This window comes from Hyperolius riggenbachi, chromosome 9, assembly GCF_040937935.1.
Source record: "Hyperolius riggenbachi isolate aHypRig1 chromosome 9, aHypRig1.pri, whole genome shotgun sequence".
Taxonomy (NCBI): Eukaryota; Metazoa; Chordata; class Amphibia; order Anura; family Hyperoliidae; genus Hyperolius; species Hyperolius riggenbachi.
This window is the reverse complement of record NC_090654.1, coordinates 41,510,381-41,534,250: the sequence shown is the minus strand read 5'-3', so window position 1 is coordinate 41,534,250 and position 23,870 is coordinate 41,510,381. Positions and strand designations below refer to the sequence as shown.

At 47.8% G+C, this 23,870-nt stretch overlaps 1 protein-coding gene across 4 annotated transcripts in view; it reads right to left on the bottom strand.

The window, feature by feature from the left end:
• The window catches only part of LOC137532270 (farnesyl pyrophosphate synthase-like), an 86,568-nt gene that overhangs the window by 17,661 nt on the left and 45,037 nt on the right, over positions 1–23,870 (bottom strand). The gene's annotated exons all lie outside the window — the stretch shown is intronic.

The following is a 23,870-nucleotide window of genomic DNA, read 5'->3' as shown; positions in this document are numbered from 1 at the left end:
ATTGGGTTTCAGTAAGCCTATAAGAATGACAAAATTTGTCCTCTGCCTTGAAGAATCTGTTGCCTTTTTTTACAATTCCCAAAAGTTTCTCTTCAGTCAGATATCTGACTACCTCTTTAGTAGAAAATAAGGTTCTCTGAAATACTGGGGGCTTGACCTTTGCTCACCATGTGGTAGTGTGGACCTTAAAGATTAACTGTTAGGCATTAAATACAAAATTAATTTTCTAGTGCCGGCTGTTACAATAGTCAAGAGGATGCTAACCAGGCAAATTCAAACTTTAAAATCAATCTTACTGTGCTCCTTCTATCCACATGCCCCCAGGCTCTAAGATGGTATGCAGACTAACAAAGACGCAAAAGAGAAGTGACATGCTATGCTGTATCAGCCTGATTGGCTGAAGCCTCTGTCACTCACCTCTCTGCGCTATGATTGGCCGCCTGCTCTCCCCTTCACTCTCTATGTTTAAGCCGTGTTAGTGCGCAGGGAAGGGAGCAAGAGGCTGTCTCCTGTCACTGTTCTGAATATTGGGGAAGGATAAAGGAGCTGCACACAGACTCCCTGAATAATGGTTCCAGGTGCTGCAGTTCCCTTCTATACTCTCTGCACTGCCTCCAGTGGTAGTGCAGAGAACAGATGGGAACGTCAGCACTTAGATACATTATTAGGTGAGTCTGTGCCTGTTGCCTTTATCCTCCCCGCTGTGCTCTGAATCAGTGCGAGGAGGAGGGGGATGCAGAGGGGGGGATTCTTTAACTTGGAGGGCACAAGATGGCTCCTGCCAGGAAAATAATATAAATTGAAAATTAAAAGAAACCAAAATGTGGACAGTGCATTACATCTGATATGTAAGTAGAGCAAGCATTTATCTACTTACATATGTATTTTTTGAGGGGGGCATATGATGGCTAACAGTTGTTCTTTAAAAAGAAACTTCGACCAAGAATTGAACTTTATTCCAATCAGTAGCTGATACCCCCTTTTACATGAGAAATCTACCATCAGGGGGCGCTGTATGACTGATATTGTGGTGAAACCCCTCCTACAAGAAACTCTGAGGACTCTGGTACTCTTGGCAGTTTCCTGTCTGTGAACCTTGTTGCATTGTGGGAAATAGCTGTTTACAGCTGTTTCCAACTGCCAAAAAAGCATGCAGCAGCTACATCACCTGCCAACAGTAAAAATGTCACCATGTAATACATGTCAGAATGTAAATCAGGGATTTTAAAGATTTTAAAATGAGAAAACACTGACTAAATCATTTATACATAATTATTGTAAAATGAAGCACTTTTTTTATTACATTATTTTCACTGGAGTTCCTCTTTAATCTTATTCTATTGCCACTGGAGCCAGACAATCAATGCTTTGAAGAAATCTGGCAACTTAATGAAGAGTAGAGCAGAGTTGATCTTAATGAGTAATTTTTATGTTCGTAATTACTATTCTGATCATAATTAAGAATTTATGAGTAATCTTGATTTTGCGTGATTTTTGCACAAATGTATTGAAGTCTATGAGCCATAACAAAACACATTTTAGCATATGAGGATTCACAATTTTACACAAATACATTGAAGTCCATGGGGCATAAGAAAACACATTTTTGCATGTGAGAAATAACATTTCTGCAAAAAGTCTATGGGCATAAGAAACGTATATTTTCACAAAATTACACATCACTGTAAAAGTAAGGGTAATAATTATGATTTCATGCAAAATTAATTTTGCAATAGTCTGAAATTTCGAATTACATATTTGCATCGTAATTCTGACTTTCATTTGAAATTACTACTCTAATGATATGCTCCGGGTGATGGTATACAGTACACGGTAGCCATTTTAACCTCTTAAGGACCAGAGGTTTACACCCCCTAGTGACCAGGCAATTTTTAATAATTCAGCACTGCACAGCTTTAACGATTTATTGCACGGCCATACAACTTAGCACCCAAATTAATTTTACCTCATTTTCTCCCCCCTAAAAGGGCTTTCTTTCGGTGGTCTCTGATCGCTGCTGAGATCTTTGGATTTCTGTTTAATTAATAAAACATGATCCTTGTAATGAATAGCGGAGATGCCGCCGCACGGGCAAGCGGCATGGCGGCTATCTCCACGTTCCAGCCGGCGGCTTCTGCCGCGCACCAACATGCTGCTGGTTCGCCTGGTTCTTCTAGTGCACACAGATTAAGAGCTACGCGCGCCAGGCGACAGGACCTTTATGCTAGTAGAAGGGGAGTCAGCTGATCAAGCCGATCAGCTGACTCCAGCTATGCTCCGGATTGGCTGAGTGACTGGGGCGACGCTGTGGAGCGCTCTGGGTATATATAGGACTTGCCTGTCAGTTGCAAGTTGTCTGCTGTTGCAAAGCTTATGTGTGAGCGCTCAGACCCCAGTCAGATCTTACAGTGTGTTAGAACCAGCCGGAGCTGGGAATTCACACTTAGTCAGATTCCGTTGATAGCCTTATTGTATTGTGAGACTTCTGTACCATTCTGTAGACTAGTTCCCAGGTGTTGAAACCAAGGACTTCACACCTAACTTTTAGGTGATCAGCCTTACTGTACTGTCTGTGACACTAGCTCTTCAGGTGTTCATTAGCTGCAAGCACAGGCTTATGGTCCCCTGCTCCTCAGGAGACCATCTTGCAGCACAGTCAGTGGTCCCTGCCCCTCAGGGGTCCACTGGCTGCAGTACAGTCTGATTCCCTGCCCCTCAGGGAATCTTTGGCTGCAGTACAATCTGATTCCCTGCTCCTCAGGGAATCCTTGGTTGCAGTCCAATCATTATCTCTCATCCATCTGTTATCTCATTTGCAGCCCAGTCAGTGGTCCCTGCTCCTCAGGCGTCCACTGGCTGCAGTACAATCTGATTCCCTGCTCCTCAGGGAATCCTGGGCTGCAGTTCAATCATAATCACTCATTCCATCTGTTATCTCATTTGCAGCCCAGTCAGTGGTCCCGGCCCCTCAGGGGTCCACTGGCTGCAGTGCAGTCTGATTCCCTGCTCCTCAGGGAATCCTTGGCTGCAGTAGTGTCTGTGTCTCCCGCTTCTCGGGAGATAACGTCTCTGATTACTGTTGCACCAAACACAATACCACACTGGGTGTCCTGTGTCTAGCTATACTAGTATTATTGGTGATTCTGCAGATCACCACATAATCAGGTATAGCATCTGTATTATTGGTGATACTGCAGATCACCAATAATCAGAAAAATCTGTGTTGCTGACACCAATCGTTACAATCCTTTTTTTTTTTTTTTTTTTTTTTTTTAAACATACCCTGTTTCCTTTATCCTCCCCCCCCCCCCCCCCCCCCCCCCAAATAAAAAATTAGCCCTAGTTTGGGATATACTGTATACACTTCACTCCCCATACATAGGCATTAGCCTATTTATGGGATAAGATTGTCAGCCATTTGAAGGGACAGTTAAGCGCAGCGCTGTACAAATAAATAATTTAACCACTTCCCCTCTACTGGGACGAGTAACTATGCCCCTGCAAAATGCCACAACTCTATGCACGGGCATAGCTACTACATCCCCTTTTTTTCAGTTAATGATCCCTAGTTACCTTTTTTTTCTTTTTAAATTAACTCCTGACCTCCCACAGTTACCATTTTTTATTTTTTTATTTTTTTTTAATTAAAAAAAAATTACAAATAAAAATAAAATACATAAATAGTTACCTTAGGTACTGAATTTTTTTTAATATTTATATAAAAACTGTATACTACAATTACTTTATAAATTGTGGGCTTGTAATTAGAGATAGACGCAAAACTGAAAAAATGCACCTTTATTTCCAAATAAAATATTGGCGCCATACATTGTACTGGGGAAAAATTTTAAACGTTGCAATAACCGAGACAAATGGGCAAATAAAATGTGTGGGTTTTAATTACAGTGGCATGTTTTATTTTGAATCTATAATGGCCGAAAACTGAGAAATAATGATTTTTTTTAAAAAAAATTTCTTATTATTCCCATTAAAACTGAGTTAGAATAAAATAATTCTTTGCAAAAAGTACCCCCCAAATCAGTGGCGAAAAAACAAGATATAGATTGTTTTGTTGTGATAAGTAGTATTAAAGTTATAGGTGAATGAATGGAAGGAGCACTGACAGGTGAAAATTTCTCTGTTTTTTTTTTTAAGGGGAAAAACCCTTTCGAGGTGAAGTGCTTAATATTTTTAGTATGTTACAGCCTGCCAGCTTTTATCCCGACTGGCAGGATGTTCTCTGTGCCCAGCTGTGTTGATAGCAAGGAATTGTGCTCGTTCTCTGCTAATCTCGCCTCTCTCGAGATGACGCCTATTGGCGTCCAGTGGTCCTGTGCCTGCCACGCTCCCGCCACCGATCGGCGTTAGGCGGTCGGGAGCTGGTTAGCTCTTATCTTATGCATACTGAAGAAAAAGAAGTGCGTGCTCTGACCAAGTTCACCTGAATATATACTGCCTGCCTAAATGTCTATTGACTAATTTAAAAAGGCATAGCATTTGCTGATGCTATGCTATTTTAAATAAGTCAATTTTAGACTGTTAATCGTGGATTGTTAACTCCACGATTAACAGTCTAAGAATGGCTGCAGTTTACATTTTCCCATTTAAATTGAATGGCTGAAATGTAATTATCTTGGTCACCAAGTGACCAACTGTGCCAAGTTTGGGGACTGTAGCTTTATTACTATGAGAATGGCAGCCTTTTACATATTTCCATTGACATGTATGCATGAAATCTGATTGGCTATTTTTGGTTCCGCCCAGGTGTGCAAGGGAGACGTGAGACCCCCAAACATATCTTCACCGGTAGTAAAGGATCTGTCAAGGTGTTTTTGAGTGATTGCGGCACGTACATACACACATACAAACTGTAACATTTGTGGAACTTCCTCCGTGATCAGCGCACAACACGTGCGCTGATACGGCGGAAATCCTCCACAAGCGTATAATTGCAGGAACCCAGAGGGAAATTCCTGTCGGCAGATGGCATTGGGGACTCAGTGCAGAGGAACCAATCCTCTGTACCTCCACAAATGCCAGACAGGAATTATACGAAGCGCAGAACGCAGTCGCAAGAGAAGCGATTGCGAATGAGAACGAGCAAAGGGACAGGTTGTATGTGTGTGCACCAACCTAGTCGCCAACCCGCGACGGTGCACACACCACAGCAGATATGAAGCAGGAACGCGATCGCGAGAGGTGCGATCGCCAGACGTGACACAAGGTTATAGCAAGGCAGGGCACGAGAGTAGCAAAGGCACAGCAAATCATACAATGAGGAGATACGGAAAATAACAAACGCTAACTGAACGCGAACACCGCACTCATTCGCAACAGTGCACGTGTTCATGCGCGGTCTCCATGTGATAAGCACAATAGAGACAAGCACGCCTAACTAACCATCGACAGACAAACATGTAACAGGGGACGCGAGCGCTTGCTTAACGGTTACCTCACCGAGCCTCCAGCAAGCGTTCGTAGCAGACAAGACAGACACATGAAAACAGGGACAAGCGAGAGATAGGATCCACAGCATTAGCGAAAGTGGCTAGCGCGATCCAGGAAGACAGAACAGAAGGATCCACAGTACTAGCGTAGCATGCTAGTGCGATCCAGGTACAGAGTAGCAGAACAGAAGGATCCACAGCAGTAGCGCAGGATGCTAGTGCGATCCAGGAAGGCAGAACAGAAGGATCCACAGCACTAGCGGAAAGTGGCTAGCGCGATGCAAGGAGACAGAACAGAAGGATCCACAGCGCTAGCGCAAGATGCTAGTGCGATCCAAGTGAGACAGATCAGAAGAGATAGCTGGTAGCAACCGCTGCACCAGCTATACTCCAAGAACAGAGATCAGAACGATTTCCTGTCGACCACCGCTGGGACAGGACAATCGCAACAGAACAAACAAAACAGATTAGCAATCCTAACTGCACTAGGGGAACCTGCCTAGCGCAGTTTCAGAAATTACTCTAAGCTGATCTTCAAACAAAGAGCAAGGCTGACACTCCTCCAGGAGTGTTACACAGGACTAAATCCTTATGACCACCCAAGCATTGTGGGAAACACATAGTACTTATAGTACACGCCTCCAATGAATGTGGCCAGGCAATTTGCATGACAACATATGCAAATTCCTCAGCAAGCACAAGCTGCAAAACTGACAGAAGCTCTCCTTTCCAGAGTCCTGCAGCATGCAAACCTAAACAATGGTCAAAAAGCTGCCTGCCTGCACAGGCAGCTGAGCAGATCATTACAGTACCCCCCCCCCCCCCTCCAGGGTCGAATTCCAGACGACCCTCAAAACTACTATTAGCAAAAGACTCCAACCCGAAGACTCATGAAGGTCGGGACAGCCCGACAAGGTCCAATTCCAGAGTCAGTCCACCCGAAACCGACCTCATCGGAAACAGAAGCCACCGAAACATGCCCATCAGCACTACAAGTCTCAGCGTAGCACCCATCAGGACTGTGGATACCAGAGAAGAAGCCATCGACACCCTCCAGACAATACCCACCACCTTCCAAGGAGCGTCCGAAAATACCAAATCTGCCACAAAACATGTTCGAAGTGTCTCTTTCAAAACAAAAGCCGCTGTTGATCGTATTCAGGGTACCAAGCAAAACTTCTCTCGGAATCTCCCAGAATGCCTTGAAGCACCGCAGAGATTCCAAGAAGCCAGAACGCTCACCAGGCTCACATGGAGAGCTACCAAGCACCCCCATGGAACCTATGACAGTTCCAGATTCAGAATTAGCAGGACACCCATCAAGATCAGGACTTTCAGGGACCACTTCTGGGCATGCAAGCAAGCAGGCTAAATCAGAACATGTCTCCACCGAGGAAGCATCTGAGTACGCTGGTAACCGAGGCACACTTGGGCTTTCTGGGTCACAGGTACTGGTATTTCAAAAGAAGACTCGGTCTCAGGCTTAGAGATCTCAATGACTGTAATGGTATCTGACAGAAATTTATCATTGACTACCCATGACTGAAGCTCCACCAGAGCTGAAAAGGTAGCCAGCAAGGCAGCAATGCCTACGGAAGAGGGCAACACCTCAGCAGGACTTGGGGGGCAGGAGACATCTCCTACAAGTTCTGCACCCTTTGGGAGGAACTCGGAGACCTCCAGAACATCAAACAAGACCTCAGGAACATCATTTTCCAGGTTTTCTAAGAAGGATTCTGAACTATCCATGTTACAGGGCTGAACATTAAATACCTCCTGCAGGCAGGGCAGATGTCCCAGGAATGGTTCCACCATAACCTGAGACTGAACTTCATCATAATTAGCGGGATGTACAGGAATATTTACTGGAACACACACTGACTCCCTAACTTCATTCTCACTGTACCCAGAATTCTGTGTGGCAGTCAAACTAGCTTGTAACTCCAAAACTGCAGAAAAACAGGTGAGTATAGTGGCAATACCTAGACGAGCCTCTAGGGACACTGCAGGGGATTCTAAGCAAGGCCACATTGACTCATCCAGAGAACAGGGTGCAAAATCAGCACTTCCCTCAGAGCAAGAGAGGGGCTCACAAACGTCAGTGTGAAAGGAAAACATGTTTTCATTCATGGTACAGGGCAGGTTCAGAGAAAGCGTCTCTGAATAAGGCAAAGAAGGTTCAGCATCAGATTCGCAAAACCGAAGTGCTGTCTCACTCTTAGATTCGGCTAACAATGTCGAATCCGAGGAATCAGAACGCAAAACCTGCGAATCAAAAATCACTTTAGGTTGTGAAACTGACGCTTCCATAGCGCAAACCTCCGCGATCTGCGGAGCAGACTGCAAGGCATCTAGGACCGAAACACTGGAGAAACTGTCATTAGGCAACTGGCCCCTACAGGTGTGAACAGGGTGAGACAGAGACTCATTTGCAGAAGAAATAGCGACATCAACAGGATAAACTTTATTAGGCATATTAATTTTACTTTTGACGCTGCATAGTCGAGAAATTTTCCCCATAGCAGGATCACAGACGGAAGATCTCAAAGATCTGTTTCTAAATGAAAAAGGATCCCACACATCCTTGAGGAAACCGGCAGACTCATGCCGATCACAATCTGCAGGAACATCCGAGAAACAGGCATCAGATCGCACAGATTCAAACTGCACACTGTCAGGAGAGAATCCTTCAGGATTCGCACAGAAATCAACCACAGCGGCACACTCATTCATTTCAGATTGCACAAAGTCAAGAATCTCATGCTTTACCCCAGAAAGGCAGGAACAATCATCCGACAACGATGTCTCTTTATTGGAATCAATTGGTTGGTGTGTGTGCAACTCATCCAAAATCGTCTGCCACACATAAATCACCAGATCCACATCACCCTCGTCACATTCATCGGACTCAATCAAAAGGTACATAGAATCGAGACAATCATTCAAGACATTCTCGCTTTTTGCGATGTAAAAATCGCAAAAGGCTTTCCAATCAAAATCGAATTCCTCCAGCAAGGCCCCAACATCCCAGGAAGCAAATGGGGGTTCAAACAGGCCAGTATCCAGATAATCTCCATATGGGTGGAGTTCAGGAACAAGAACAGATTTTTAACTGCTTTAATATAGTGTGCGATCCTACCTATAGTAGGATCCACATAAGCTTTGGATTGGGGCAAAAAACCTGGAAACTGATCAGCAGATGCATACTCAACAAAATCGTACAAATCGGAAATTCCGTCTACACTGGGGTTTTGGGTTGGGCTGGTCATACTGTAACGCTTGTGGAACCTCTTCCGTGATCAGCGCACAACGCGTGCGCTGACACGGCGGAAATCCTCCACAAGCGTATAATTGCAGGAACCCAGCAAAAGGTGCTACGCAAATGCCAGACAGGAATTGTACGAAGCACAGAACGCAATCGCAAGAGAAGCGATTGCGAATGAGAACGAGCAAAGGGACAGGTTGTATGTGTGTGCGCCAACCTAGTCGCCAACCCGCGACGGTGCACACACCACAGCAGATATGAAGCAGGAACGCGATCGCGAGAGGTGCGATCGCCAGACGTGACACAAGGTTATAGCAAGGCAGAGCACGAGAGTAGCAAAGGCACAGCAAATCATACAATGAGGAGATACGGAAAATAACAAATGCTAACTGAACGCGAACACCGCACTTATTCGCAACAGTGCACGCGTTCATGCGCGGTCTCCACGTGATAAGCACAATAGAGACAAGCACGCCTAACTAACCATCGACAGACAAACATGTAACAGGGGACACGAGCGCTTGCTTAACGGTTACCTCACCGAGCCTCCAGCAAGCGTTCGTAGCAGACAAGACAGACACACGAAAACAGGGACAAGCGAGAGATAGGATCCACAGCACTAGCGAAAGTGGCTAGCGCGATCCAGGAAGACAGAACAGAAGGATCCACAGTACTAGCGCAGGATGCTAGTGCGATCCAGGTACAGAGTAGCAGAACAGAAGGATCCACAGCACTAGCGCTAGGCGAGTGCGATCCAGGCAGACAGAATAGCAGAACAGAAGGATCCACAGCACTAGCGCAGGATGCTAGTGCGATCCAGGAAGGCAGAACAGAAGGATGCACAGCACTAGCGGAAAGTGGCTAGCGCAATCCAAGGAGACAGAACAGAAGCATCCACAGCGCTAGCGCAAGATGCTAGTGCGATCCAAGTGAGACAGATCAGAAGAGATAGCTGGTAGCAACCGCTTCACCAGCTATACTCCAAGAACAGAGATCAGAACGATTTCCTGTCGACCACCGCTGGGACAGGACAATCGCAACAGAACAAACAAAACAGATAAGCAATCCTAACTGCACTAGGGGAACCTGCCTAGAGCAGTTTCAGAAATTACTCTAAGCTGATCTTCAAACAAAGAGCAAGGCTGACACTCCTCCAGGAGTGTTACACAGGACTAAATCCTTATGACCACCCAAGCATTGTGGGAAACACATAGTACTTATAGTACACGCCTCCAATGAATGTGGCCAGGCAATTTTCATGACAACGTATGCAAATTCCTCAGCAAGCACAAGCTGCAAAACTGACAGAAGCTCTCCTTTCCAGAGTCCTGCAACATGCAAACCTAAACAATGGTCAAAAAGCTGCCTGCCTGCACAGGCAGCTGAGCAAATCATTACACAAACATCCAATTTTATACATATAGACTAGCTGATAACCACGGCGTTGCCCTGGTATGAAATTTATTGTTGTTGACTCTACCCACTTTCTCTAACCTTGAAACTCAGTCACTCAGTGACCAAGTTTGTGAGGCTTGGTGTCCTTGGCATAAATCATTTTCATTTTCCCATTGAAATGAAACCAATCTGATTGGCTGTTTATGGCTCAACCCCCATTTCTGAATTTAAACCCCAGTCACCCAATGACTGACTGTAGCAGGTTTGAGGTCTCTGCCATAAAAAAATACAGCAAATTCACCACCCTGGGGCCAGCCCTTCCCCCAGTCACACAATATCATTAGGTGTCCTCCGTATGTCCCCAAAAGCATTGCTGGGGTCCCCATTATGCCCCTCCCTTTTTACCCTACAAATGCAGATTGTATACATAGCAGAGTCTTATCTAATCCAGGCAGGACACAGGAGGCAGTACCATGCTCTATGCTTTGGATTTCTTCTATTCCTCATCTCCTTCAGGCATGACTAGAGTCACCATAGCTGAAGAGGAAGGGGGAGGAAACTTGGGGGGGACTATGGGCTCTGGGTCCCTGGAGCAATTGCCCCCTTTGCCTCTATGGAAGCACCGGCCCTGACCGCTAATTCAGGAAAGCGACAAGTCAGTGACACCGAGTGGGGATGTTTATTTCCTGCAGGCTCAGACGGTGGTTGCAAGTCTTGCAACCCACCCTTGTGAGTATAAAACCTATACACAGGCCCGTATTTACATCACAGGAGCCTATAGGCACTGATGTTCTGGCAACCTAGACCTCATCCTCCATGAACCTACAAACACCTGCTGAACTGCACATTAGTTTGGCTGGCTGGCCCAACTGTCACTTGTCATCCCTTGCCCTTCATCGGTAGCTACAGGTGCCTCTTAGTATTGGGTAGCTAGACGTAACCTCAGTATTAAGTAGCTAGACCCCCAACTGAAAGGAGATCTGGTCAGTGGAATGCAGAGAGCAGGTTGAGTAACCTCTCATCAGGACTCTACATATGGAAGGAGGGAGGCAATTGGGTAGAGATGGCCCGAATGGTTCGCCGGCGAACGGTTCTTGGCAAACTTTGTGAACGCGGAGAACCGCAAACTTTTCCGGAAGTTCGGTTTGCCCCCATAGTGCTCCATTAGGGTCAACTTTGACAGTCAGCAGGCACATTGTAGCCAATCAGGCTACACTCCCTCCTAGAGCCACTCCCCCCTTATAAAAGGCAGGCCCCGCCGGCCATTATTCTCACTCGTGTGCCTGCAGTAAATAGAGATGGGACAGCTGGTGCAGTGCAGACTCTCTCATAGGGAAAGATTAGTTAGGCTCTTGTAGGCTTGTTAGCTTGCTCCTTGCTGATTCTTATTGCTGAAATAGCACCCCACAACAGCTCTTTTGAGAGCTAATCTTGTTCTTGTGATCTATTTTTTTTTCTGTATGTCCCACTGACACTTGTGTTGCATAGACAGTCTTGATAATCCATACTGTGTGTGTGCCACTGCCAGGCCCAGCACATTCAGTGACTACCTGTGTGTGTGACAGGTGCACATTGTAATACCCATTACTGCATATACATACCTACCTGTTGCTCACAGTGCACCCACCCACCTACGTGAGTTGAGCGCACGCTGTGACACTGTGCCTGTCCGCTACCTGTCTTTGTGTGACAGGTGCACATTGTAATACCCATTACTGCATATACCTATCTACCTACCTGTTGTTCACAGTGCACCCACCTACCTACGTGAGTTGAGTGCACGCTGTGACACTGTGCCTGTCCGCTACCTGTCTGTGCATGACAGGTGCACATTTTAATACCCATCACTGCATATACCTACCTGTTGTGTTCAGTGCACCCACCTACCTACGTGAGTGCACGCAGGGTGATATACCACTCCGTGCATACCTGTTAACTGCACCTGTGTGGCTGCACATTGTATTAGTTAACCCTCTGGGGGATAATCCCGAGCTGAGCTCGGGGTAAGCCGCCACAGAGGATTTCTCAGGCCCTGGTGGGCCGATTTGCATAATTTTTTTTTGTTGCACGCAGCTAGCACTTTGCTAGCTGCGTGTATATACCGATCGCCGCCAATCCGTGCTGATTCGCCGCTACCCGCCATGCCGCGCCGCTCCCCCCCCCCAAAGACCCCGTGCGCAGCCTGGCCAATCAGTGCCAGGCAGCGCTGAGGGGTGGATTGGGACTCCCTCTGACGTCACGACATCGTTGACGTCAATGACGTCATCCCGATCGTCGCCATGGCGACTGGGGAAGCCAAACAGGAAATCCCGTTCTGAACGGGATTTCCTGTTTGCTTTGATTGCCAGAGGCGATCGGAGGGGGTGGGGGGATGCCGCTGCACAGCGGCTATCATGTAGCGAGCCCTGGGCTCGCTACATGATTTAAAAAATAAAAATAAATTAAAAATAGTGCTGCGCCACCTCCTGGGCGATATAATTGTATCCCCCAGGAGGTTAAGTCAGTGCATACCCTTTTACTTCATCCCCCCCAATATGGACAAAACAAAAGGCAGAGGCAGGCCACCTGGCAGATCTGTTCGAGGTCGCACTGTTGTGATTTTGTGTGGCCCTCGACCAAAGTACAGTGTTCAGAAGAAGGCACGTGCCATCAACCCCCAACATTGTCGGGAGTTAGGACATAGTTGACTATTTAACACAGAACACCTCCTCTTTCTCAGCTTCCACACGGAAACGTGACATATTTTCCTCCTCCTGCTCTGATTCTGGCACCCCACTTAACACTCAGTCGGCCGCCACCACCGAAGTGCCATCACTCCAGGGCTCAGCAGTGTGGAAATTTTTTAGTGTGTCTGCCTTAGATGAGAGCGATGCCATCTGTACTCTCTGCCACCGAAAATTGAGCCGTGGAAAGACCAAGACCAGCTTAGGGACAACTACCTTACGAAGGCACATGATTACAAAGCACAAACTGCAATGGGATGACCACCTGAGGAAAAGCAGCACACAAAAGCAAAGCCACACACCACAGTGGAAGATGCCAGGCTGCAATTTTTTCTCAAAAAAAGCGATACCTAAACTGTACGGTGATGTTGAAAGGCAATTGGTGGCATCTCTAGCACACAGCATTGGGTCAAGGGTCCATCTGACCACAGATGCCTGGTCTGCAAAGCACACTCAGGCCTGCCCGAAGACTAAGTCAGTCCCCACACACAGCATCTCTGCCTGCACGCCATGTGACTGCCTGCCCCAAGACTAAGTTGCTCCCCACACAGCATATCTGCCCGCAGGCTGGTTGACTGCCTTCTCCGCCACCACCAACAGGGTCCAGGACTCTAGGTGGATTCCTGAATTTTTAAGGCCACTGCTAGCAGCGGCCGCTATACTAATTTATCTGGTGCACTGCAGCTGCAACAACAAAACAAAAGGCATTTACATGTGCCAATTCCCCTTCGTGATCATTGCCTTGCCGCGGTGAAGGGGCTTGCGTATCACAATGAAGCAATGACTGGCTATACGAGTGTGTTGGGGGGCACACCAAAGATAATAAGGTCATTGCTTCATCGTGGGCAGACCAAATTCGATCAGCTGGACAATCACTTTTGTTATGTCATTGAGCTACCTCAGCCTGGCGACCATATGGGCTTGAAAACCGCCACAGCCTGCACTCTCGCCATGGTGCGCACCAGTCCAGCACGGCCATAACTACACAAACAGCTGTTTGCGGTGCGTTACACAGTGAGTTTGGTGTGTCAGTGTGAAGCAGTACTCTAATTATACTCCCTGATTGATGTATACACATGCAAGATATTTTAAAGCACTTTAGGCCTGCAATTTAGCATTCAATGTGATTTCTGCCCTTAAAACGCTGCTTTGCATCAAATCCAGATTTTTTTTCCCGGGACTTTTGGCGTCTATCCCACTCCGCCCTGCCCCCCTCCAGGTGTTAGACCCTTGAAACATCTTTTCCATCACTTTTGTGGCCAGCATAAATGTTTCTAGTTTTCCAAGTTCGCCTCCCCATTGAAGTCTATTGCAGTTCGCAGAAGTTCACGCGAACCGAACTTTGTGCGGAAGTTTGCGAACCCGGTTCGCGAAACCAAAAATCGGAGGTTTGGGCCATCTCTACACTTGGGGAGGGGAGGAGTGAGCTGCCTTTCCACCACCTGGCGTCAGTAGGCACGTGCCTACAGTGCCTTATGGTAAATCCGGCCCTGTCTATACACATTAATCTTCACCCCATTGTCCAACAACACTGCACCATCGGGCTCCTGGTCTCTCTCATCCCACAGGTACTAGGAGGTTACAAATAACCTTCAAGGACCAAAAACCCTTAAGCTGGCCATACACTAGGCCGATTGCCCGCCGATTGACAGCAGATTCGATCACTGGGATCGAATCTACTGTCACTTCGTTCACGCTAAATGCTAAATTTTGATCTATTTCGTCCCGAAATAGATCGATCCCGTCGATCGCTCCGTGCGGGAAATTACCGTCGATCGCCTGCGGGTAAGGAGCGCATCGCTAGCGGAGTACGATCGACGCAGGTATACATTACCTGAAGCTGGCTCCCGGCATCTTCTCCGCATCACCTACCGGCTCCAGGCTGGCATCTTCTCCGCATCACCTCCCGGCTGGCATCTTCTCCGCATCACCTTCCGCATCCCGGCATCCGGCGGCATCCGTGTATAACTTCCTGTGTCACTGCAGTGACGGCGGAAGTACAAATAGAGGGCGCTCTATTTGTACTTCCGCTGTCACTGGAGTGACAGAAAGTTATACACGGATGCCGGATGTCGTGATGCGGAGAAGATGCCAGCCGGGAGCCGGGAAGTGATGCGGTGAAGATGCCCGGGACCAGGCTTCAGGTAATGTATGCCGGGGGGGGGACAGGCGACAGCGGCAGCTCAGCAGATGGTGAATCAGTTTCAGGCTGAAATCGATTCACAATCTGTTTGCAGTAAAGGCAGCCATACGATCTCCCTCTGATCAGATTCGTTCAGAGAGGGATATATCTGTTGGTCGAACCTGATGGCAAATTGACAAGTGTATGGCCACCTTTACTCCTAAAAATGACTTTTTTAAGTATCCCAGGTTTTTCTTTTAAGTTTAAACATTTACAAAGTATGTTGAATGTTTTACTGTCTCTAATCAGTGGCAGCCTATTAAGTATTCCAGAGTTAGATAAAGGTCAGAGTTAGATAAAGGTCAGAGTTAGATAAAGGTCAATAGTTCATGTATTTCATCTCTCCCTACCCTCAGAAGTTGTATTCTGCCAGGAAAACTCATATGGCTGTAATTTGCTTATCAGTGAGGTTTACTATATTCCTGACGGACAAGACAGAAGCTGTCACTTCCATGCCTAGAAAGGTGGGCTCAAAAAATAAAAAACTAGGCTACCTGATCCGTGGGGCTGAGTGGATCAGGTAGCCGCAAAAACCGCTTCATGCTGCTCCTGTGGGCACAATGTACCACTTCCACTTTCATGGCCTATAGGCCACGACATTCAGCGTGCAGGGAGGCCGGGGAGCAGCAGGGGGTGTGGCCAGGGAGAGAAAACTGCCCAATGGCAGCTCTGGAAAAGCTGTAAGAATGCCACTGGTGGGCATTTTGAACAGGGAATCCCTTTTCCTGTGTTTACCTCCGAGATGGTGACAAATAATGTTGCCAATCTCTATAATGTTGATTTCTTCCAAAGTAAAATGCACCATAAATTACTGTTTCCCAATGTTCTTGTCACTTATAGAGGGCAGTAAAAATTTCACAGATCTGATTTTGGACTAGTCCATTTCCTTATGGGGGGATTCTCAGTATCTCCTTTAATCTGTAAGAAAACGCTTCCTTACTTGCTTGCACACTATTTTGACAGTTACACTAAACAACTGCCACTCAATGAGTAAAGAAATACCTAAGAATTCCCCATGGGGATATGGACTAATTAAAACCTGTCCAAACAGGGCCGGGCCGAGGCATAGGCTGGAGAGGCTCCAGCCTCAGGGCGCAGTGTAGGAGGGGGCGCACAATTCATTCAGCTGTCATCAGGGCCGGATTTGTGCTTTTTGCCGCCCTAGGCCGATCATCACCAGCCGCCCCCCCCCCTCCCTCCCTCCCCCTCCCCACCGACCAACACCACCCCTCACACACGCACATAATTTATATGCACCTTTTCATCAGATTACATAATTTAATAACCACTATGCCCCTAGATAAAATAAATAAGTAGTTATTAAGAAGTGTAGCAGAGCTCAGTAAAAGGCAAAAATGTATATATACCTGGGGCTTCCTCCAGCTCCATACGCTCCAATCGGTCCCACGCCGCTGTCCTCAGTCTTCTGCAGCGCCGGTACCGGGTCCCTGCATTCCGTGAGTCTGAGCTAGTCTCACGTAAGAGAAGTTCGCCCTCTACGTATCTCTCCGGCAACTGCTGGAGAGATATGCGAAGAGCGCACATCTCCTGCATAGACTGGAGCCGACTGACGGCAGAGCGGGGAACCAGTGCCGGCGCTGCAGAAGGTCGAGGACAGCGGCGTGGGATCAATTGGAGCGTATGGGGCCTGGAGGAAGCCCCAGGTATGTATACATTTTTGCCCTTTACTGAGCTCTGAGTCCCTTTAAGTAGCCATGGCTACAGGATGATTAGGATGCCCTGACCTGTGTAAGAGTAAAAAGCTAAAGGCCCGTATCCACTACACTATTTTTTCGACAACTGGCAATTTTTTTGAGCGACAAGTGATTGTTTCGGTATCACAACATTGGTGCAGTTGCACGATTACATAAACGTTTGAGATGCGCTGCGACAATGTCTGTCACGGAGGATCAGATCTTTAAGCGTCAACAACTCCTGCTCAAAGTACAAAGATCTATTGAACTCTTGTTCGCGTTCGTGTGCCATCGTCGCATGTACCAGCCAGCAGGAAGATGGATTGGAGAATGCTCGTGGACGTCTTTGTGAGCCATCTTCCTACATAGTTAGGGGAGTATTCAGCTTAAGTTTAGCAGTGGAAGGGTTACAAGACAAGGAGGGATGCAGCTGGTGGGAGCAGAGATAAGAGCAGCAGAGATCAAAGCTGGTCAGTGAGAAAATGACAAGGGGGGAGGAAGAGGGGGCCGTTTACCTGGCATACCGCTGGTGTCTGCATTATGTCACTTGTCCCTGTATTAGTGTGCTTCAGAGAGGGAAAGGCAAACTGCAGCTGTTGCCGACAACCAGAGATGCGAGCCTGGGAGTGAAAGGGTGGTTGGAGCTTCTGCACAGCCCACTACATAATAGACTGTCTGTCATGCAGCTAGCTACTGTCTGAATCTGGCGCCGGGGAAAAGGGGGCGGCCACTTACGGAGACAGCACCAGTATTCCCTAATTGTGTACAAGCACACTGAAAATGCTGAATATATACAGGCACATTTGCCATCTGGAGGGCTGAGCCGTAACTCACCTGACCCCTGTATGATAGCAGCTTCCCTGGTCTGCTGCCCCACTCGCTGGTGGCTGTCCACTTCCTTCTCTCCCGCATCTTGGTGTATTAGCTGCTGCTGTTACTACCCGCTTACTCCCTGCTTTCACCTCCACTTGTCCGCCTTTAATTGAGACCCAAACTTCCCCTTGCTCGCTGCCCGGCCCGGGCTTTCCTCTATCAGACCTGCAGCAATCAGCGTGGCCCCCAGTGATGAGTCAGGCGAGTGGTGACCAATGAGGGCGCTGCATACTTCACATAAAGGAAGTGTGAAGTATACAGTGCTGTGATTGGTCACCACTCGCCTGACTCATCACTGGGGGCCACGCTGATTGCTGCAGGTCTGATTGATATCGGCAGCGGAGTAAGGGGAAGTTGCGTCTCACACATAGACAGACAAGCGGGGGTGAAAGTGGGGAGCAAGCGGGCAGTAACGGTACATAGCTAGGTTGCATAGCAGGCGCCCCAGCTGCTCCTTCCGCCCTAGGCCTCTGCCTCGGAGGCCTTCCCACAAATCCGGCCCTGGCTGTCATTCCTAATTGTGTATGAAGCAGAAAGAAATAAGAAAAGGGGATACATAGCAGTGACTGCAAGCCAGATAACTAGAGATTAAGGTGTTGGGGAGGTTGTGGGCCCTGTGGCCCTCTTAGTCTAATAGCAGTCAGTGTGTGACAGCTGAGGTAGGAGGGATGGAGGGGCGCACTTTGGTGTCTCAGCCTTGGGTGCTGGAGGACCTTGTCCCTGCTCTGTGTCCAAATATGGACTAATCCAAATTTATATATGGACTAATCCAAAACCTGATTTCCACTACCTACTTTAGGTGACAGCGACCTAGGAAATAAGTAATTTTTAGTGCATATTACTCTGGGTGAAAGCTACATTTTATGTCTATATGTATTTTGCATTTTACACATTTTTGTGACTATCGTCCTTTAACCTCCTTGGCGGTAATCCCAAGCTAGGGTTGAGGTGGAAATCCACAGCTCCGAGCGGTAATCCCGACCTGTGCTCGGGGTAGCCGCCAGACACTGTGTGCAGAGCAATGCGTTTCTACACACCTCCTGGGGGATCCCGACGTCAGCCGCCATTCTTCTTCTGCTCCTCCGAGGCTTTGATTCTGCCTGGTGAGATTGCAGGCTATCTTCATGACGACAGCCGGCAATCTCACTTGAGAGCTGCAGCGCCACCCGGAGGATGGAGGGAAAACTGCAGTGCTGAAGCCAGGGAGGTGAGTGATTGTGGAACTGCTGCAGATCTCCCTGGCGGCATGATTTTTTTCCAGGCTTTAGACCCTAAAATCCAGAAAGAATCATAATGCCAAGGGGGTTAAAAAAATCAAATTTATCAAGTGAGTTATCAAGGGAGTTATAAAAAATTCACTCGAAATGGAAAAAAATGGTGACTTAAACTGTAAACTTTTTATTGCTAGTTTAGAGCTGGTTCTATCTAATTAGTTTTGGTTGCAGTTTAGTCTTACTAAAACACTTTCGCAGGCAGAAACGCCTGAAGAACAAAAATGCATAAAAAGCTACATTAACTTAAACCCAAGATTCAACTTCATCTGAATCAGTAGCTGATACCCCCTTTCCCATGAGAAAGTTTTACCTTTTCTCAAATAGGTCATCAGGGGGAGTCTGTGTGGCTGTTATTGAGGTGAAGCCCCTCCCATAGTGTGATGCTGTGACCATGGTTTTGACTGTTTGCTGTCTGTGAACCTCTTTGCATTGTGGAAAATAACGGCTTTTTCTAACTGCCAAGCAAGCAATATCTCCCTCTGTGCACAGAACTCTCAGAAACGAACATTCTGTGCAGATCTCCAGAATTAAAGATGTCACTGCCAGTGATAAATTTCATAATGTAAATCGAGGAGAAGAAATAATTTACAGTGTGCAAACACTAAATAATCTAGAAGTAAATATTGTAAAAATAAGTAGTTTTATTAATTAGGTTATTTTTACTACAGTTCCTCTATAGTTCCTGTAGTGAAAAAAGTGCCCCAAATGGGGGGACCTCTGTCCTCCTCCTCCTCAATGTTCCAGTGCTGGGACTCTGAAGCCCAGGCTTTTTGTCAGAGCTTGGCCACATGCTCAGGCGCACACAGCTCACGCTTGACCATTTGGATGGAGTCGAATAGGCACCGTTTTTTTCCGGCCCAGCCAGAGCGCCAGCTCCTTGCTACTGCACAGATGTGAGCCAGCCTGCGGCTGCACTCATATAGGAGCGTGGCCAAAAGTTATGAGGTTCCCAGCGCTGTATTGGTGGTCGAGAGGAGGATGTGGGAAGCCTCTGGCGGACCAGAAGCTTCCCTCTACCAAGGAACCTATAAAACTTTTAGACCAAAATTCCCTTTATTCAGTGGCTAATACAGGTAGTCCTCGGGTTATGAACGCCCGACTTACGAACGACCCGCCGATACGAACGCCTGCCAACTTTCCTAATGCAGAGTATGCGCAGCGGAAGGCGCAACAACTCTCACCTGCTTCCAGGGAGGCTCCGGGCCAATCAGCGGCGTCCTCTCACCCCTCAATGTTCCTCCCGGCGGCTTCACTAGCGTCGCGTAACGACGCAATCAGAAGGAGCCGCGGGGTATCCTTCTGATTGCGTCATTACGCGACGCTAGTGAAGCCGCCGGGAGGAACAATGAGGGGTGAGAGGACGCTGCTGATTGGCCCGGAGCCGCCCTGGAAGCAGGTGAGACTCGTTGCGCCTTCCGCTGCGCATACTCTGCATTAGGGGGCACGAGAGACACAGAGGGGGGCACGAGAGACACTGAGGGGGACACTGGAAGCACAGGGGACAGAGATAGTACAGTGTCCCGACTTAAGGACAGATTCAGGTTAAGAACGAGCCTACAGTCCCTATCTCCATATGTCCTTTACACAACTCCTAATCTTGCTACAAAAAAAATGATAAATTAGTAAATAGAGATGGCTCAAACCTCCGATTTTAGGTTTGCGAACCTCAAACGCGAACTCACGAAAAAGTTTGGATTTGCGCGAACTTCGCGAACCACAATAGATTTCAATGGGGAGGCGAACTTTGAAAACTAGAAACATTTATGCTGGCCACAAAAGTGATGGAAAAGATGTTTCAAGGGGTCTAACATCTGGAGGGGGCATGGCGGAGTGGGATACATGGCAAAAGTCCCAGGGAAAAATCAGGATTTGACGCACAGCAGCGTTTTAAAGAGACACTGAAGCGGAAAAAAAATGATGATATTATGATTTGTATGTGTAGCACAGCTAAGAAATAAAACATTAAGATCAGATACATCAGTGTAATTGTTTCCAGTACAGGAAGAGTTGAGAAACTCCAGTTGTTATCTCTATGCAAACAAGCCATTAAGCTCTCCGACTAAGTTAAGGTAGCCATACACTGGTCGATTTGCCATTAGATCGACCAGCTGACAGATCCCTATCTGATCGAATCTGATCAGAGAGGGATCGTATGGCTGCCTTTACTGCAAACAGATTGTGAATCGATTTCAGCCTGAAACCGATCACAATCTGTGGAGCCGCCGCTGCCGCCTCCCCCCGCGCATACATTACCTGACGCTGGCTCCCGGGCATCTTCTCCGCATCTTCTCCACGCTGCACCCGCTCCATCCCGGCGCTTCATGTGTCACTCCGTGATCAGGAAGTTCAAACAGAGCGCCCTCTATTTGAACTTGAAGCGCCGGGATGGAGCGGGTGCAGCGTGGAGAAGATGCGGAGAAGACGCCCGGGAGCCAGCATCAGGTAATCTATACCTGATCGGATCGGCCGCCGCTAGCGACGCGCTCCCTACCCGCGGGTGATCGAGGGTAATGTCCCGCACTGCGCGATCGACGGACCGATCCGATTTCGGAAGGAAATCGGATCGGCGGGTGCGTTTAGCGCGAATGATTGGCAGCGGATTCGATCCCAGGATCGAATCTGCTGTCGAAACGGCCGCGAATTGGGCCAGTGTATGGCCACCTTTAGTCGTGGAGAGGGCTGTTATCTGACTTTTATTATCTCAACTGTTCCTGGACTATTTACTTTTCCTCTGCTAGAGGAGAGGTCATTACTTCACAGACTGCTCTGAAAGACTCATTTTGAATGCTGAGTGTTGTGTAATCTGCACATATTATAGAATGATGCAATGTTAGAAAAAACACTATATACCTGAAAATAAAAGTATGAGAATATTTTCTTTGCTGCTAATCTTCTAGTAATTATTCATAGTACACAACTAATTCACTTTACCATATTTTTTTTTTCGCTTCAGTGTCTCTTTAAGGGCAGAAATCACATTGCATGCTAAATTGGAGGCCTAAAGTGCTTTAAAACATCTTGCATGTGTATACATCAATCAGGTAGTGTAATTAGCGTACTGCTTCACACTGACAGACCAAACTCACTGTGTAACGCACCGCAAACAGCTGTTTGAGTAGTTATGGCCGTGCTGGACTAGTGCGCACCATGGCGTGAGTGCAGGCAATAACGGTTTTCAAGCCCATATGGTCGCCGGGCTGAGGTAGCTCAATGACAGAACAACAGTGACTGTCCAGCCAGGGCCGGGCCTAGACTTTTTGTCGCCTGAGGCAAATTTTGAAACGCCGGCCACGTACAATACAGTGGGCGGCGTTGCAGGAAGTGACGTCAGTGGAGCGCACGTTGGAACGAGGAAGAGGTGAGTGATCCCCCGCCCGTGCCTCTTACTGTCGGCTGCTTACTCACTATTTAAAGCTGGAGGGGAGCGCAGATCGGGGGACCCAGGCGAGGGAGGGGGGGTCTGACCCCCCTTCCCACCGCTAGGCCCAATACCCCCGTCCTGCCCGCTACCCCTCCAGCTCGGTGGGCGGCCCCCCGCACCCACTGACGGGCGGATGCCGCCCCTAGAAATTTGCCGCCTGAGGCAAAAGTTTCACCCCGCCTCATGAGCGGGCCGGCCCTGTGTCCAGCTGATCGAATTTGGTCTGTCCACAATGAAGAAACGACCTTATTATCTTAGGTGTGCCCCTCCACCGACACACTCATATAGCCAGCGGTCATTGCTTCATTGTGATACGCAAGCCCCTTTACCACGGCAAGGTAACGATCACGAAGGGGAATTGACACATGTACATGCCTTTTGTTTTGTTGTTGCAGCTGCAGTGCAGCCACAAAAAATTAGGCAGGCATGTACACACACCAGAAAAAATTGTTACTGGTTTTGTTAGCGGCCGCAAAAATTCAGGAATCCGCCTGGAGTCCTGGACCCTGTTGGTGGTGCCGGAGAAGGCAGTCAAGCGGCCTGCAGGCGGGGACCGACTTAGTCCTGGGGCAGGCAGTCACATGGCATGCATGCAGAGATGCTGTGTGTGGGGACTGACTTAGTCTTCGGGCAGGCCTGACCGTGCTTTACAGACCACGTGGTCAGATGGACCCTTGACCCAACGCTGTGTGCCAGAGATGACACCACTTGCCTTTCAACATCACGGTACAGTTTGGGTATCACCTTTTTTGAGAAATAATTGCGGCCTGGTATCTTCCACTGCGGTGTGTGGCTTTGCTTTTGTGTGCTGCTTTTCCTTAGGCGGTCATCCCATTACAGTTTGTGCTTTGTCATCATGTGCCTTCGTAAGAAACTTGTCCCTACGCAGGTCTTGGTCTTTCCACGGCTCAATTTTTGATGGCAGAGAGTACAGATGTCCACACCGCTGAGCCCTAGGGTGATGGCACTTTGGTGGTGGGGGCCGACTGAGTGTTAAGTGGGGTGCCAGAATCAGAGCAGGAGGAGGAAGAGATGTCACGGTTCCGTGTGGAAGCTGAGGAAGATGAGGTGTTCTGTGTTAAATAGTCAATTATGTCCTGACAATCTTGGTGGTTGATGGAACGTGCCTTCTGAACACTGTACTTTGGTTGAGGGCCGCACAAAATCACGACAGCATGACCTCGAACAGACCTGCCGGGTGGCCTGCCTCTGGGTCTGCCACTGCCTCTGCCTATTTTGCCTATATGGGGGGGGGGGGGGGGATGAAGTGAAAGGTATACACTGACTTGACTAATACAATGTGCAGTCACGTAAGTGCACTAAACAGGTATGCAGTGACTGGTATCAATACAATGTGCAGCTGTCACACACACAGGTACTAGTGTTGGGCGAACATCTAGATGTTCGGGTTCGGGCCGAACAGGCCGAACATGGCCGCGATGTTCGGGTGTTCGACCCGAACTCCGAACATAATGGAAGTCAATGGGGACCCGAACTTTTGTGGTTTGTAAAGCCTCCTTGCATGCTACATACCCCAAATTTACAGGGTATGTGCACCTTGGGAGTGGGTACAAGAGGAAAAAAAAATTAGCAAAA